At 43.0% G+C, this 15,479-nt stretch overlaps 1 protein-coding gene across 3 annotated transcripts in view; it reads right to left on the minus strand.

Moving 5' to 3' along the window:
- GALNT1 (polypeptide N-acetylgalactosaminyltransferase 1) overlaps positions 1-15,440 on the minus strand; it is a 204,066-nt gene extending 188,626 nt beyond the window's left edge. For 2 of the 3 annotated variants that reach the window (XM_034761365.1, XM_034761364.1), the window contains exon 1: positions 14,775-15,439. The gene's annotated coding sequence lies outside the window, so the exon portion shown is untranslated. Of the gene's footprint in view, positions 1-14,774 lie in introns of all 3 variants that reach the window. The other variant, XM_034761367.1, reaches the window with a different exon arrangement.
- Positions 15,441-15,479: the final 39 nt, after the last annotated feature.

A 15,479-nucleotide genomic window follows, 5' to 3' on the forward strand; every position in this document is an offset into this window, starting at 1 on the left:
GACATGGATCTAGGCTCTGTCCTGGGTTTACTCTGGTGCCACAGTGAAGGCCTCTTTCTAGCCTTCTTGGTGTGCCCTGTGGATGGGGAGCGGTGCCGAAGGGTTGATGGTGCCGAAGGGTTGCCGCACACCGACACCATGGTGAGCGCCGACTCCATCAGAATAGCCCGGAGCCTAATGTCCCTTTCTCTCTTGGCCCGAGGTTTAAACGACTTGCAAATTTTGCAGTGATCGCTGAGATGGGTTTCTCCCAAACAGCGCAGACAGTCCACGTGCGGATCACTCACTAGCATAGATCACCTACAAGTGTCGCACAACTTAAAACCCAGGGCGCGGGGCATGCCCCAGCCCAGGCACTCTAACTAAACTAACCTAACCTAACTAACTACAGGTACCATACACTGAACAAACAAGCAGTTTTGGGGACGAGCTACAGCGAAGCTGGAGCAGAGCAGTTCCGAAGCACCTTCACTGGCAGCAAGAAGGAAGTGAGGGTGGGGGGAGCGCGCAGCGCCCCTTATATCACGCCATGGAGGCACCACTCCAGGGGTCGCTGGGGCGCTCCCCTACAGGTACTGCTAGGGGAAAATCTTCCAGCACCAGTGCACGTGGCAAGCATGCACACTTATACTGGAATACACATGAGCAATCGCTCGAAGAAGATGGCCATGATTCACAACTAGGCACGAGAACAGACTGTAGGACTCAGTCCTACAAAAATATATAGTTTAGGTCAATCTTAAGTAGTGACAAGTGATTTTGGGTTTGTCAAGCTGGACACTAAAAAGCTTGAGACATCTTAAAGGGTCTGGCTGTCAAGAGGTCAGTGCTCAGTACTTTCTGAAATCCAGTTCCTTCAAGAGAGCTTGAAAATTGGGCACAAAAAAAACACACTCCTAAAAATCAAGTCACTTTTTTTTATCTTCACCTTAATTTATTAGAAAGTATTCCAAGAATATAGCCATTGAATGGTGTTTTATATTTTATTCTGTAAATGGGATATTGATAAAGTAATTATGTTAGTTGGTGATTTAATGACATTTCAGTAAATTTTGACTTCTATGACACCACCACTTGCAATGGTGTATTTTAATAAGTTTGCATTTAAAATACAAGAACAATTTAAACCATTACAGATGAAAATACTGAAGTTAAAAAGATACAGGAATTAAAATATTTACTTAAGTGTGGAAAGAGATTATAGGAGATCTATAGCAGCAAGCAAAATGAAGAGGGATAAATGCAATCCACCCAACAAGGTACTTCTATGTTTCAGGGACTCCAATCCCTATTACAGCCCAGCTTATATGACTGGTCAGAAAGAGACCTACGAAGCCCTCTGAGATTTCTGTTGAAAGTTCCAGCTGTTCTTTTTTGAAATCATGAAGCTGTCACAGCCTAAAGCAGGGGTCGGCAACCTTTCAGAAGTGGTGTGCCAAGTCTTCATTTATTCACTCTGATTTAAGGTTTCGCGTGCCAGTAATACATTTGAATGTTTTTAGAAGGTCTCTTTCTATAAGTCTAGAATATATAACTAAACTATTGTTGTATGTAAAGTAAATAAGGTTTTTACAATGTTTAAGAAGCTTCATTTAAAATTAAATTAAAATGCAGAGCCCCCGGACTGGTGGCTAGGACCTGGGCAGTGTGAGTGCCACTGAAAATCAGCTTGTGTGCCGCCTTTGGCACGCGTGCCATAGGTTGCCTACCCGTGGCCTAAAGAGTTGCTGAATGATAACTGTCAAAGTGGCTAACCAGTCTTTCTACCAGTCTTAAAAGTTAAGTTGCCAATAAAAAGGGCCTTTTTTTCCTCCTTCTAGTACTATCAGGCATGAGTGTAAAACAAAATGGACGTTATTTATAGTTTTGTTAGCGGTTCAATCAGAATGTTGTCTCCCACCTTTAGTACCTCTGCTTGAATTCTGTCAACCTAGGAGCTTCCCCCAATTTGGGCTTTAGTAGCTGCTTTAATTTCATCAGGTGTTATTGGTCCCTCTTCCGTTTCTAAATTAGCATTGAATCCTGACTCCCAAATCTCTAACAAGGTAGGCATATGAAACATACGTACTTTGTATAGTACATGACAGATGGCACAGGTTATGAAAAAGATACCATCTGGACACACTTGGCATCAATGAGATGAGATAGGCAAGGAGTGGCAAAATGGTATCTGATGGTGCTACATTTTGTACTCAGGAAGAAAGTATGAAAGGAGTGTAGGAATTATGCTGGATACATCTGCATAGACTCTGCTGACTTGGGAAGCAGCGAACAACAAAACCAACACCACGAGGTTGCAAACAATAACCCAAGTACATATACACCAATAAAAACGGCAAGCAACAGTGAAAAATACACCTGCTGCACCTGGTCGTAGAATGTGTCTGATAACGTGCCTAACCATGACATCAAGTGGATGATAAGCAATTTCAAAGCACACATCAGCAACAACTCTACTGGATGGGAAGGAGTCATGGGCACAGTAGCAGAAGGCATCCAAACTGATAACGGTGAACGCTCTTGCATCTCTGTGGCACAAATACCCTAAAGGTAGGAGGCAGTCTCTTCCAGCACAAGAGAATTAACAAACTCACATGGAGCTCACCAAACAATACAAATGTCAACCAGATAGACCGTGGGTGTATATAAGAGGTGGGCATCTTTTCCAAGTAACTGGTAGAGTCAGCAGAGGAACAGATGTCAGCTTAGATCATTACCTCTTAGTGGTCACATTCCAACTTAAACTCAAAAAGATCCTGAAGAAAAATAGTGTTATAGCAGTAGAAACTTTCCATGACAAAAAACACAGATTAGATTGCACTTAGCAACAGTTCCAGTGTTTTACAGTACCAAGCTGATGAGAGTCTGAAAGACATGTGGTCAAAACAGGAAGACGACAGTGGTCAAAACAGCAGAAAATGTAGTGGGTGGAAGGATACATCTGGACCACGGGCAGCGACTGACTAGCAGAAAGCACTAAAGGCAAAAAAGGAACAGTGGAAGGCAAAGGCAGAACTCTTAGAGGTGAATACAAGATACAGAGAAAATGACTAAGAAATAAAGATTGAAATGCCTGGGTTCAGGTGAAGGCCACAGCAGCAAAAGAAGCAGGATAGAGGGGTGTCTTCAAACAGCACTACAGAGCAGCGAAATACCTTTCAGGAAGACCCAGACCATCGCAGGTGATGCCCACCAGTGACTTTCATGGATAGATGTTGAAAATGCATGAAGTGCAAACCAAAAAAAAAAAAAAAAAAAAAAAGAACATTTCCATTCTGTGTCCAGAGCTGACAACCATGCACAGGTTCAAAAGAAATGCCAGTGCTTTGGAGCAAGGAATGTCATTTATTATATCAGGGGTTAGCAACGTTTGGCACGCGGCTCACCAGGGTAAGCACCCTAGCGGCAGGTTCGGCCCGAGCGCGGCCCCCACTGGCCACGGTTCCCCATCCCGGGCCAATGGGGGCGGCGGGAAGCCGCGGCCAGCACATCCCTTGGCCAGCGCCGCTTCCCGCCGCCCCCATTGGCCCGGGACGGCAAACTGCAGCCAGCAGGGCCGCGATCGGCCGAAACTGGCGCGTCAGCAGGTAAATAAACTGGCCCGGCCCGCTAGGGTGCTTATCCTGGCGAGCTGCGTGCCGAACGTTTCCGACCCCTGTATTATATATTTGTATTAGCACAATGGGGCCAAACCTGGTTGTGGCCTTTAAGCACTAATGTAAAGTAAGTGTCAAATTACTCCTAAAAGCCTTAAAGTTGGATGTTGCTCACCAAATAGGCAGCTACTCAGTGCTTTGTTTTACCCTTACTATTCAATGTGCAGCCCCACTACTCACTATTTATTTCCTCAGAAGTGTTTCTATGGTCCTTAACACTACAGTACCTGAGTACTTTACAAAGCGTGGTTGGGTTTTTTGGGGTTTTTTTTTGGGGGGGGGTTAATTAATACCTCTGTAAGGTCAGATGCTATTATGATCCCCCTTTTACAAATCAAGAACTGAGGCATAAAGACATGAAATCAGAAATCTCCACTATTTTAGGTGCTCAATTTGAGATGCCTGGAGCTTGATTTTTGCAGAACACTTAGCATTATATAGCACTTCATACATTCAAAGCACAGGTTGCATCTGAAGTCAGTGGATCTGAGTGCTCAACACTAATGCAAATAAGACCCAAACTTCTCAGTTATACAATTAGTGACCACTTGTGAAAATCATATTTTAACTGACTTGTCCAGCATCGCAGAGGATGCAGAGGCAGGGATAGAATCCAATCCTCCAGGACACCTTTCAGATGCCTTAACCATGAAACCATCCCCTGCCTCATTCACCACATACTTTTCAACTTCTGCAACAAACGAGGCAACTGTCAGACAACAATCTCCTTGACTCTCTGGACTCCAGTCAGGGAGCTTCCTCCTCCATACTGCCTGGGAGCCAACAACAAGAGTATTGAGTACACAGTGAAGTGTGCTCAGTGTCACAGCAGCTGGGAGCAGCAACTGTAAGGGAGGTCTCACTCAGCCACCACTTCCCTCAGCCAGACCATTCTCAGCTCAGGCAATCTTCAAAGAACTTCTAGAACAAATCATAAGTCTCTACTGAGTATGTGCAACCTGATTTTTCAAAGGCTTATCTCTTAGCCAAATTTGGGTGTTTTTCATCCCAGAAAACAGCAAAAGGCTCCGGCAAAAGCGATTTCCCTGACAAATTTCAAGCCCTTGCTCCAAAGCATAAAGGCACTAGAACTTCTCAACTAAAAGCCTGAGAACATGCAACCTGAAAAATTTCAACCCAAATGGTTGAAGTTCAGCAAAGTTATAAGCAACTGAAAACAGGGTCTTAAATGACACGTCAGGTGACCTTAAATTTAGGTGGCACTATCAGCTCCATATAATAAACAAACAATAAGTAGTGATAATAAACTAAGTGAGAATTTGGTACACATTAGGCTAGTCTCTTACATATGACCAAACTTTTGATACTTAAAACAGCTTTTCCTAGAAACTAACTTTGTTAGGAAACAAAGTTAGAGGTCAACAAAAAATCTACCTTTAAGATGTAAATATATTTAGGAACACTATCAACAAATATACTGCATATAAGTTATCACTAACACCTGAGATGTTGAAATTATTATTTTTTTAAACTTCCTATTTTAAGCAGCACCAAACATCATACTAAGTATTTTCCCCCAATAGAGAAGACATGGTCCTCATCCAGAAGATCTGACAGACTAATTTTAAACACAATTCAATGAGAGAGTGCGCACGCGCTAAATAAAGCAGTGCAGAGGACAAAGGTGGAAAAGCAATCAATAGGGTTGCACAGAAACTCAGGGAAGGCCAGAACTACAGCATGCTAAATAACTATTTATTTATTTAATGAAAAGATGACAACCTACCCAATAAGTTTCCTGGAGGCATCACAAAGTAGCATCTTCAGGAGGAATTTCAGAGGTGAGAAGATTGCAGTTTGTAGTTTACCAATAGAACTGTTGTAATTTTCCCCAGTAAAAAGGCCACTTTTTTTCATGTAAAGCTCAGTTTTTATTCAATGAAACACACTGTGTTTCACTTCACAAGCATGAAGACACAGTCCTAAATGACAAGCCTGAAATTCTGCAAGAACACAAAAATCCCAACATACTACTATTCAGGCCTACCACTCCTTTGTGTCTGCCTCTTCCCAAATATATACCTTGAATTCCTTACCATTACTTGAACTATCATATTCCAAACACTACAATCCTAGCTTTTCTCCCCTTTCATGCTTCTCCAAACACCCCTTTATCATGTTATTTTCCCCCATAGTGCAAGCAACTGTAGATGTCTGATGTAGCTGTTAGTTTTTAGGAGAGGGTAGTTTGGTGAAGGGCTGTTTGCAAAAGGACGAATACAGGAATTTTAGAAAACTAGCATCCTCAGGGGCCAGAGTAAAGGTTGTGGAGCAGTTGTGATAGTGTGTGCCCATGGGTGAAGGAATACAAAGTGCACACTGTCCAGCAATTTAACTTTTCATTTCCTTGCTTTTGTGGATTTGTCTCACATGTATTGTGTGCAGAGTAATACTGACTGCTTCCAAACCAAGTGTACGTATCTCAAGGGTTTTTTTATGCTCATTTGTTTGGCAGCAAGTGTGTGTGTGAAGAAAGAAAAGGGTGGGATTGTCTGGGGTAGAAGAGCAGTTGCTGATGGAGAATATTTTATCTTCCAGCAGCTGTGCACAAACCCATCTGTTGTAGGATAAAATCTAACAGAAGGACTAGCTCCTGAGAAGTTACATGCATTCAGTCCTAATCAATCAAGCTAGTACATCCAATGCATTTTTTTTAAAGTGATTATGGAAATAATGGCTAAAAATGGCATTAAATTCAACTATTAATCCCTATTACTAATTGCACTACAACTACTGGAGACACCTCCCTACCAATATTTGTCTAGAGACACAGTGGATGAGGTAATATCTTTTATTTGACCAACTTCTGTTGGTGAGAGAAACAAACTTTCGAGCTACACAGAGCTCTTACAAGTCTGGGAAAGATACTCGGAGCATCACAGCTAAATACAAGGTGGAACAGACTGTTTAGCTTATGTAGTTAGCACATACTCTAAGGCAGCGTTTCTGAAACTGGGGGTCCCGACCCAAAAGGAGATTGCAAGTCTATTGTAGGGGGTTGCGAGATCAGAAAAAAATATTGTTGGCAGAAGGGAGAGCTCCATGGGGAGGGGGTACATCAGCCACTTCTCTCTGGCCACCCAGCTCTGAAGGCAGCGCTTCTGCCAGCAGAAGCGCAGAAGTAGGGATGGCAATACCATACCATGCCTCCCTTACTTCAGCTCTGAAAGCAGCACTGCCGCTAGCAGCCACGGAGGATGGATGGCCAGCAGCCACCACTCTCTGGTGCAGATGAGTGGCAATACCATACCATACATAATGGTTACATGCTTCATTTAAAGCTCCTATGAGTACGTACAGTAATTTGCTATCGTTTTTGGGTGGCGAGTTCATCAAAGCCTGAAATATTTGAAATATTTTCAAAGCTCCTCAGCCTAAAAGACAACTGAGAAGCTTGGAGATCATAGCGGAAGAAGCAGACAAAAAGGGACAGCCCCCAAAGGTGACCTCTCCAGCCAAATGGATTGAAGGACACCAACACAATAGGAGACTAGATTCAAAAATAGAGGACAACAGATTTATGTAGGGAGATTATGTAACAGAGATTACAAGAAACTTGAACTTCATGCAATGGAGAAGGCGGTCAAGAAGGATGGTCTTGTTAACAGACTGAGTCTCAGTAATTGGGTTCAGATCCAAGGCTCTACAATAGACTTTGTATGGTCTCAGACAAGTTCCTCAAATTAGATTTTCCCTTCTGTAAAATGAGGATAACATAGTTGTATCTCACAGAGGTGTTGAACGTGAGGCATTCATATACTGCAGTGCTGAGGGCCAAATAATTTGATAGGGGGGGAAAAAGTCAGAATCAAGCACCTTTCTGTAGGAAGCACCTGCAAGACTTGAACTCTACTGTGATGTATGATTCAATAGAAATAAAGTCAAACGTGAACTCAAGTTATTGACCTGAGTCACAGTTGTATCAAATTTCCACAATCCCAATGACTCTTGTTCTACACTACAGGACTATGACGACAGAAACTGATTTGTCATATAACTCACCAATCACAAATCAGAAATTTTCTCATATGAGAAGTTATGACCACAGGAATTAAGCAACAGCGACATGGATGTGATCCTAGTAAGTTTCACACTGATACAAATAGCAATTCCCTATAAGAAGCAAGAACAGTGGTTACTCAGTATACATTAGGAAATTTCACAAAAACATCAAGTGATTCTACCACCTGTGCAACTGAACCAGAGTTAGCAGAGGTGGAAGCTCTTAAGACAACAGCTTCCTAATTGAATCTGTTAATCTGAGGACAACCTAAAAAGCAAGTTAAATGCTGTGAGATAAACAAGGTCTGCTGCTGGATACTCATCTACATTAGAGCTGCAAAAATAAAAAATATACTAACTCCTGTTCAGCTAAAATAATGGTAGGCACAGTCATTTTTCCTTGTTTTTCAGTATTTCCTGAAGCAAACAAGGCTACAAAATGTTCTGTTCATACCAATATGGTTTATTGATGGAAGAGAGAAAATGCTTCCTTTTCCTCACTTTATAAAGAGTGCCCCTCCCTCCCCCCCAGCAGCTGCAATTGCTGCTGGTCCTGCATCCAGAGCTTCAATGGAAGCTCAGCAAGAGCAGCTGTGTGAAAGACCATTCCTACTGGCACTCCTGGGTAAGAACAGCAGCATAGCCAAGATCTTCACCCACAGCATCTACCCACTGGACATTTCAGAAGAGCAAAGCAAGGGTAAAGATTAAGGCATTTTAAAGCCTATTGATCATCTAACAAGATAAACACTAACCAGTCAAGTACTAGCCCATTCAATATTTTTAAAAGATTTTTAAAACATCAGCCTGCCACAGCATATGTATTTGTTAGTATGCTGGTGTGGTTTCTTCCGGTTAATGCTGTCCTTAATTAATTATGCCAATGTACTGTAACAAATGTCAAATCAACTCACCCACTGTTTGGAAGCCCTTGTGTTACATAAAATAGTGGGATAAATTAAAGATAGCACTTGATTCCCTTCCTTGCACAAGCATTTTAAGTTGCTGCCTGAGACCCAGTAATAGTTTCTCAGTTTACATAATCTTCCTCCATCACTGTCACTCTCTGTGGTAAAGCTACCCTTCCAGTTAGTTGCAAAAGAAGTTTCTGGAGCTGAACAATGCTCCTTTAAAGGGACATTGTCAACTTAGAGATCACATTTTTCCAAGATTCTTTTTACCCTACAAGTGTATACTGATGTATTTCAATTATTACTACCCTACAATGAAAAAGCCTCTATCCTAGGCTCTGGGCACTATTAAGAATCTTGAAAAAAAACAAACAAACAAACAAAAACAATAAAACAGACCCATCAGTTACTCCAAGATCAAATACCTTATAAAACTAAAGTTTTATTTAATGTCTCCCACTGCTACCCACCTAATTAAGGGCCAGGGAAGAGAGATGAGCCTCTCACCCCACCCTGAAAGTTAAACACTGGCTAATACAGACCAAGGTGGGAAGTGAGTTCCAAAGACATGCATCTCAAGTTCCTCCACTGACTGCAACTTCACCTGAACGTCAGAGGGAGTGAGTTGGTCTCAGATCAGGAGATGCAGGCTATTTAGGGTTTTGTGTCAAGAATAAAAATCTTACAGTCAACCCAAGCTTATTGTAACTGAAAGAAAAAAGTTGGCTATTTCACAAATATTTTTGTATTATCTGCCTCACTATTTCCCCTGTACAGTCAGTTTCTACTGTTTGTGTTCTCCCATAGTCACAGAAGGGAGGCAAAAAGTTGTAAGAACTGGAAAATGTGATTGTACTGCCACAAAAACTGGGAGAGGAATCAATGTTAATGTATGAACCTGAAATGTTTTATTTATTTTGACTGATTTCACATTGACAGCATCTTTTAAAAATCAGCCACAAGGAGCACTAAACCAGATACTCAGTTCCCCAGGCCTTCCAACCAAAGGGACAAAAGATCAGGATTTAAAACTTCCTTTGTGGAAATATAAACTGCTCTTGGTCACCTACAACCAGGGTTTCAGAATATAAACAAATACCTGTTAGTGGATTAGAGTCAGACCTTCATTTGAATGTATTAAAACTCCTGAAGGAGTTCACAGCTATTACAGGAATATATAAAAATATTTATGCGATTTTGAAAGTTAGTGGTTTCTATTTTCGGTGAAAGATGTTCTTTAAGAATCTTTGTACTCTATTCCATAAACCCATATATTTAAATAATCAAAAAAGCGAGTAATGGAAATGTTAACCAGCTCTTTAATATACTAACAAACTATATCAATTTCTTTGATTTTATGATGGGCCTATTCCACATAATGGACTAAATTTGATCAAAGATTATAAAAGAAAAAAAGACTTCAGGGGAACTGGAAGAAGGGCATATCACAATACCTTTATGATGTAACAAGTCACATGGTTTATGCATGTTTTATTTTGGAGAATTACATTTAGAAAGTTAATATCAAGTTAATTAAATTAAATTAAAAGTTTGATTACAATACTGCAGAAGCTGATTTCACACAAGAATTATTGTTTTAATAGCTTGTTTTATTCCTAGATAAGAAATAGGAAGCTAAGACAATGAATAATTGGACAAATTTAAACAGGGAAAAAGGTTAATACTGGGCAGATATACATTAGGAGCAGTGTTTAATATATTTATTAACAATCCTGAAGAAGGGGTAAGGAGTGATATAGCAAAGCCTACAGATGACAAAATTATTTAGGTTAGTTAAAGTCAGAGAGGATTGAGGAAATTCAGAGAGATCTTAACCAAGTTAGGTGAACGGACAACACGATGGCAGATGAAGTTCAATGTCAATAAATGCAAAGTAATAAGAGAAAAAACTGAATTACTAATACAATCCACAGAGTTCTAATTTAACTATCAGCTCAGGAAACGGACCTGAGCATCTCTGGACAGCTCAAGGACGACCTCTACACAATGTGAAACTACTCAAAAAAAAAAAAAAAAGACAAATAAGGTATTAGGATGCCCCATGAATGTGACAGAGAAAATAAATTGAAATAATGTCATTATATAAATTAATGGTTCAATCATCTGGAATATTGCATGCGCCAGCAAAAAGGATATTGCAGGATAACAAGAGGGTCAAAAAAAGCTGACAAAAATGAGTTGGGTACAGAAAAACTCATATGAAGAGACTAAAAAAGGGACATGATATAAGTACACATATTTATGAGCCGTTTACACAAGGGTAGGGGATGTTCAGTGAAAATGAAAGGCAGCAAATTCAACTCTCATAAAAAGGATTACTTATTCACACTATACAAAATTGAAGGTCAGAACTCAGTGCCATATGTCATTGAGGCCAAAATGAAGGAAGATCTAAAGAGGGACTGGACATTTATGTACATATCGAATTAATAGTTACTGCTAACATTTTTGAAAGGGATATAAAACCCCACATTCTTCAGGGTTTAAGCCAATCTATTACAGGAGGATGAAATGTTAAGTGGCACACATTATCCCACATGTGCTTACAGTGAGATGTTACATTTCCTATAAGGCATCTTGTGCAGGTTACTGTCCGAGACTGCATACTGGACTAGATCAACTATGGATAGGCTCCAGTATGTCAATTTCCATGACAAGTTTAAATCCAATGCGAATTTAAATAGAACTGTTTAAAAGGTTTTTTTGTTTTTAAGAAAATTTAAGGATCAACAGGCCCTGAACTCTAGCAGCACTACTGGACTAAAACATGTACTAAAAACTTGAAGGTAAAATTGATGTATCAAGATATGAGAATCTGGATTGCGAGCTAGCGGCAAGAGTTTAACACACACACAGGAAGCCTGCGAAGTTTTCCAACCTTCACCTTCATCAACTGAAGTACCATTTTTTTAAAGTATTACTTCCATCCTGAAAATGTGATTTTCGTATGTCTTAAGCTTTTTAAATTTTCAAGCATCAATACACTGAACTTGCTAGCTCCTTACACTTTCCTAAAATCCTGGAAGATATTTGGAGACCTTACTGAATTAATAGACTTCATTCCACAAATTAAGGATGAATGTGCAATAGTTAAGTAATTACTTTTAGGAGAAAGACGTGAACACATTGGATATTTGCTAGTAATAAAGAGGATAAAAGACTTTAAGATGAGAATTCAGAATTTTAAAGAAGCAATAGTATTTTTATACTGTCAGTTAAAATAGTCACCTAATCCAATATAATGGCAATATTATAACATTAATGCCATTACAAACTTCTATAGTTCTAGAAAATAGAGATAGTCAAATAAACACTTTTCAAAAAGCAGAGAAAGCCAGATTCTAGTTTTAATTTCTAGGCCAAATCCTATCCAGTGCACTCTCACAAAATTCCTACTGAATTCAAAAGGAGTTGTGTTTGATTACAGCAGAGGTGGGCAAACCACGGCCCACAGGACCATCCTGGCCGGCCCCTGAGCTCCCAGCTGGGGACGCTAGCCCCCGGCCCCGCTCCCACTGTCTCCCCTCCCCCATAGCCACACTGGGAGCACTCTGGCCCAGGCTGCATAGCTTGCACCCCGCCCACCTCCCAGGCCTTCCAATAAGCCAGTCCAGCCGCTCTGAGTGGCATGGTAAGGGGGTGGGGTCCCGGGGGGCGGTTAGGGGCAGGAAGTCCTGGGGGCAATCAGGGGACAGGGAGCGGTTGGATAAGGGGTGAGGTCCCAGGGAGCAGTTAGGGGTAGGGGGTCCTGGGAGGCGGTCAGGGGATGGGGAGGTTGGATAGGCATGGGAGTTCCAGGGGGGCCTGTTGGGGGGCAGGGGTGTGGATAGGGGGCAGGGTTCCGAAGGGGTGGCGGTCAGGGGACAAGGAGCAGGGATTGGATGGGTTGGGGGCTCTGAGGGGGGCAGTCAGGGGGCGGGAAGTGGGAGGGGGCAGATAGGGGGTGGGGGCCAGGGTGTTTGGGAAGGCACAGCCTTCCCTACCCAGCCCTCCATACCGTTTTGCAACCCTGATGTGGCCCTTGGGCCAAAAAGTTTGCCCACCCCTGGATTACAGCAACCAAGTATGTGGAGATCATCCTTGTAGTTCAATGTAGAAGTGCATTGACAAACCAACTTGGGGAAGACTGCAGTGTTGATGTCTATACTGTATTGGTGCTGTGAACTGATGACTTCAGCCTGCTATTAACCCAATACCTTTTACAGTACTAATGTTACTAAAACAAATTTAAAATACAAAACCACTCAATTTTTATATTTAACTGATAAAAAAACGAATTCATCAAATGTGTAGGGTAATTAAAATAAGTGATCTAAGATTTATTAGATGTGCACCCATCCATACACACTTTTTATTCTTATTTTCTGAGGGAAATAAAGAACAATTGAAGGTTCTTAAATGGGAAAAAATGTAACATGCAGATTTACATATACATGGGCTCTTGAATACTAGCCTTGCCAAATGAAAGGGTAGCAAAGACAAATAGCCTTCACTGATGAGATAGCAGCATCCTGTTCTGCCCGCACAACAGTTTGGCACACAAGATTCACCACCACCTTCTGGCTAGCTACTTTCAAAAATGAGTTGTTCCCATGATACCTTTCAACAAATCTAATTTGAGATGACAGGGACATTTTAAAAAGTGTATGTGTAAAACAGCTGCACCACTTCAAAACTGAACCATTCAATGCCTGTCATACAGTACTTATGGAATTTCCACCACACTTATTTACATCTCTAAAGTGTACTGCCCATCTCAAGTATCTTTATTTACATAATCTACCAGTCTGAAAAGAGTGCTCAATAATAAAATTCCAAGAACACTCTAGCTCCTGGATTCCAGAAGTCTCACCTCAGAAGTGATGCATGCCCTTGCTGTGCTGAAAAAGCTTCAAGGATATCATTCACATCACCTCCTGTTAACAGTGCATCTACAATATTTATTATTAACACCACTGGTTCTAAAAATGTTTGCCTGCTGACTTGTGTTCAGATTTTGTAGCCAACGTCACAAAACTGATAAATATATATTGAAATCTTATACAGTCTTACCAAAACCATTTACTAAACTGTAACAATCCAGCATTAGATGAAGAACCTGAATAAAATTCCAAACCCCAGAAAATGATGAAGCCGGCAGTGGGAAGTGAAATGCTTCCTCCAGTATGAACAAGCTTTTGCAATAAAAATGGATTCTCTGGTGCCCTAAGTCAGAAATGTAACAGGCAGCACAGTTGCCACTGTTTTTGCAAAGGATCCCCAGTGAGGAGTAAGAGAGTGTATAAAATACATACCTAGGTACATAGTTTTGGTTTGCACAGCTGTTGGTTGCTGTAAATTTACAGTTCATATAGCACCAACACAATTTATACGGAGAACAGAAAATTCTGGTTCACTTTTTTCACTCCCACAAAAAATATTTTCCAAAGCAGCTGCTGCACAGAAAGACAGCCTTTATTTGGTGTCTCACCCCCAGAAGTGTAGCAGTTACAGGTTCTGGATGCTGCTGAAAGCAACGAGCTACTGTGACCTAAAAGATTTGGCCATATTTAGTAATAAGTCTGGGGAAAAAAGAAAGGTCCGTCTTTCTTAAAAAATACTCGCCCACTATTAAAATAATCAATGGGGGCACATGCAAACTAACTTGTTTTAAAGCAACTGCCAAAAACGAAAGCGTTACTTTTCTTTTTATCCTCTTCAGCTTTATGAATTAAAAGGAAATAAAACAAACCTGCCTCAGAGTCCACTGGATAAGAGAGTCAGAAATATTAGTCACACATTATGTAATAACCATTAAGTGATCAAACTTCATGTGACAGTGGTGCAAAGGGGAAGAGCTGGGGGATGCAGCTGTTACTCTCCTGACCCCAGGCGCAGAACAAGTTCCGTGCCCGTAGTAGCAAGTCCCCCATTCCCTGAACGCCCCCGGTCCCCTCTCACAGGAGCACTCCTGCAAGCCCCAGTCAAAGGACGAGTGGGTTTTTTCACCCCCAGCGGATCCGTGTCGAGCAGCGGCTGTTGAGGTTCCCCGGCAATGACGAGGGGAACCACAACGAGAACCAGTTTCTTCTTTTCGTTTCCTCAAGGCGGGTGAGCGCCCGAGCCAGCGCCCCCGCTCGGCCCCGGACGGGGGAAGCAGCCCCCTCCCCAAAGCCTCACTCACCTCGGCACTTGGTCCGCGAGCGATGGCCCCGGTCCTCCCGGCCGCGCTACTCACACCCGGGGGACGTACCAGCAGCCGCCCGGAGAGCGCCGAGCCCCCCGGCCCCGGGAAGCCGCTACTGGAGAAAGGAGCAGCCACTGCTCCGGTCACAGCGCAGAGTCCGCGCGCCCGGCCGGGGGGCACCAGCTGCGAGGCGAGGAGCGATCAGCGGGGTGACTCCGCCGGTGCCCGGCGGGGGACGGGGGGAAGCTCCGTTCCTCTCGCAAAGTTCAGGCGCGGCTGATACCGGCTCCGCCTCCCGGCTCGCAGCGGCGGCGGCGGAGACCCCGAGTCCCGGCGCCTGCGGCCGCTCCCGCCTGAAACTGGCCCGCGGCGCAGCAGAACCGTATTGCTCGCCGCCGCCCCGGCCCCCTCCTTCCGCGGCCACCGGGAGCCCCGCTCCGGGCGCAGCGCGAGGCAGTTACACACAGGCCGCCTGGCCGGACCCCTCCGCCGCCCCCCGGCGCTGCTCCTGAGCGCCGCGACTCCCGCACGCCGCTGCCTCCGGAGACCTCCTCAGCGCCGCGTCTCCATGGCCGGCCGGGGGCGGCGGCTTCCTCGCGGGGTGGGGGGAAGGGGTGGCAACGGCTCCGGCGCGCGAACGCGTCTCCTGCGCCTGGCTCGGTGAAAGGCGGAGCCCACGCGCTGTCCCGGCCCGGGCTCCGC

Source organism: Trachemys scripta, chromosome 2 (assembly GCF_013100865.1).
Source record: "Trachemys scripta elegans isolate TJP31775 chromosome 2, CAS_Tse_1.0, whole genome shotgun sequence".
NCBI classification, from domain to species: Eukaryota; Metazoa; Chordata; order Testudines; family Emydidae; genus Trachemys; species Trachemys scripta.